Source organism: Adiantum capillus-veneris, chromosome 7 (assembly GCF_014529385.1).
Source record: "Adiantum capillus-veneris isolate H3 chromosome 7, ASM1452938v2, whole genome shotgun sequence".
Lineage (NCBI taxonomy): Eukaryota > Viridiplantae > Streptophyta > Polypodiopsida > Polypodiales > Pteridaceae > Adiantum > Adiantum capillus-veneris.
Window position 1 is genome coordinate 76043063 of NC_140937.1, and position 3228 is coordinate 76046290.

Here is a 3228-nt window from a genome sequence, read left to right on the forward strand (position 1 = left end):
GGGACTTTTTTATCTTCCCTCAATTACCTCAAAAGGTGCTTTTCCCATGAAAGTATACACAATGTTATTGTAGACATACTCCACTAAGGGTACTTCTCCCATTGGCATCTTTTAGTAGATCAAGAATTGTTAGGTTAGCTATTTCACTTTGGCCATTTGTTTGTGGGTGATAGGCCAAAGAGAAGTTAAGCCTTGTCCCTAAATTCTCAAAAGTTGCCATTTGATGGGCTTTGATAGTCTTTTTGACAGGTATAAAATGAGCTTGTTTACTAAACCTGTCTACTATCGTCCATATTCATGTATTCCCATGGAAGACTTAGGCAATTCAAAGATAAAATCCATGGATATGCTCTTCCATGGTAAATTAGGGATTGGCAAAGGTTGAAGCAATCCAGGTTGTTTCCCTCTATCAAACTTCGTCTTTTGGCATACCAGACATTTAGAAACATACTCTTGTATGTTTTCTTTCATGGTAGGCCAATAGAAATATGTTTCAATCCCCTTTAGGATAGACTCAATCCCTCTATGTCCCGCATAGGGAGGAGCATGAGATTCATAAAATTACTTTTTCACGTAGTGAGTTAGTAACGCATAGTCTATTGCCATAGAGAAGATAACCATCTTGTAAAGTAAATGGTTCCTCTTTCTTCCCTAATGCAAGGGCTGAAATCACATGTCTAAAATTGGGATCAATAGCATACTCGTCTATCATAGAAGATAGATCATTGTGAGTTGCTATGGAAACCGCATTCACTCTCGGCCGTCTTGAGAGTGCATCGGCTACTTGATTATGCTTGCCAGCAATGTGGCAATATGAAAATGAAATTGCAAAAGGAAATTTTCCTACCTCATTTGTTTGTCGAAGAGCTTGGTCTACATCATGAAGTACTTAAGGCTTTGGTGATCCATTCACAGAATGAAAGGAGACCCCAATAAATAGTGCTTCCATGAGTCTAAGGCATGTAGAACTACGAGGAGTTCCTTTTCATATATGCCTAGAGCTTGCTCAACAGGATCGAGCCTTCGACTTTCATAGGCTATGGCGTGCCCTTCTTGGAGCAAAACAGCTCCAAGGCAATCATCACAAGCGTCACATTGGACCTTAAATGGCTTTGAGAGATCCAGTAGTGTAAGCACAGGTTGAGAGATAAGCTTTTTGAAAGCATTGTTCTCCTTGGCAGACCATGTATACCTAACATTTTTCTTTGTTAGGTCATGTAATGGTCGTGCAATTTGTGAGAACTTTTCTATGAAGCGTCTATAGTATGCACACATACCTATAAAGCTTCTTAGTTCATGAAGATTCCTTGGTTTAGGCCATCTTTTTATTACCTCTAACTTTGATGGATCCATTTGGATGCCATCTTGAGAGATAATGTGACCTAAATATTGAATCTCTTGTAAGAAAAATTCACTTTTCTTTTGATTAACATAATTTTAGTCTCTCTTTGAACTTGAAATATTACTTGGAGGTGTTGCTTGTGTTCGTCTAATGAATTACAGTAGATGATAATACCATCAACCCAGTAAAGGTTTAATGAGGCCTGAATAGCCTCTCCATCAAACGGTTGAATGTGGCTGGTGCATTGATCAAGCCAAAAGGCATGACAATGTATTTGTAAAGACCAAACGTAGTGCGAAATGCAGTCTTTACAATATCTTGATCAACTATCATTATTTGATGATAGCCACTTTTTAGGTCAATCCTACTGAAGTAGGTCGATCCTTGTAGCTTATCAAATAGGTCTTCTACCCATGGAACCGAAAACCTATTCTTGATAGTGATCCTATTTAGTGCTCTACAGTCGACACACATACGATATGTGTCGTCTTTCTTTTGCACTAATAGCACAAGTGAAAAATGGAGATGAGCTAGACCTAACCATGCCCTTATCAACTAACTCATGCACTTGCCGCATAATCTCCTCTTGTTGAGCTTGAGAAACTCTATAAGGAGGTTTACTAGGCGGTGAACTTCCTGGAAGAAGTTCAATTGCATGGTCATCATTGCCTCGTTTAGGAGATAGCTCACAAGGGATGTCGTCAATAAAGACATCTTGAACCCCTTGAGAAAATTGGATAACTTTAATTCCTTGTGATTGTTTATATTTTCTTTTGCTAAAGCATTAAGTTCATTTTTAGAATCTTTAACAAAAATCATGTACACGGAAATAGAGCTCTTTATTGACTTATTGAAAGCATGTGTATGTAAAATGGATATGGTGTTACCCAGTTGCTTAGCATCTATGTACATATATTTTTCCATGAACCTAAAGTAGATTCTCCTTTCAAGGAATTTAAAATCGACAGCCATGAGATCAAACCATGGTGCCCCTAGGATTACATCCTTGTGCTTAAGAGGAGAGATAAAGAAGTCCTCTTTGTCCACATAGCTTTGGACATGGAGCCTCAATTTCCCAAATAAGGGAGTGATTGAAGCTTCTTGCTCCTTGAAAGCACCATCTGTGGGTAGGACATCTCCCATCTCGTAAGCTTGTATGCCTAGCTTGGTGGCAAACTCTGTGGATTTGAAATTGTGAGTAGAATCAGGGTCAAAGAGAGTAAAAGCATCATCTTCTCTTACCTTTCCCCAAGCATGGCATAGAGGAGATCCTTTGTGGTGAGCTTCCTCTTCTTGGATTTCGACCAAGGTAGCTCTAGGAGGCTCATGGAAGGTGTTCTTTTGGGGACAAGCGTGGTACGCATGCCCTTGCTCTTCGCACTTGAAATAGCGGTTATCCTTGCGATAACGTTCAAGCTCTTCAAGAGAGAGTTTGTTTTTACCTTTGTACACTCCCTTCTCCTTATCTTTGTTGGAATTTCCCTTAGGAGACTTTTGGACATTGTCCTTCCCCTTAGGCTCATTGGAACCCTTGTTTTCTGTGGGCTTAGAATTTCTTTTAGCCCCTATTTGGAAATTGATTCAAGAAGCCACCATAGTATGGTGTATAACCGCGAATATGGTGCGTGTCGTTTGGGAGTTGACATACTCCACCATTTCTTCAGTTAAGCCCGCACAAAATTGTTTCTTTTGCTCTCCAAAATCCATCCTTTTGAAGACGGTGGCTTTGAGATGTAAGTCCAAAAACTTGTCTACATATTTTTGAATGGATTCATAGGGAGAGAGCTTCAAGCTTCGCCATTCGGTGAGCACTTTGTCTTTGGCATCGGTGGCCAAAAACTGCTTCATAATGGAAGCTTTTAAAGCTTTCCATGTTCGTGGAGCTT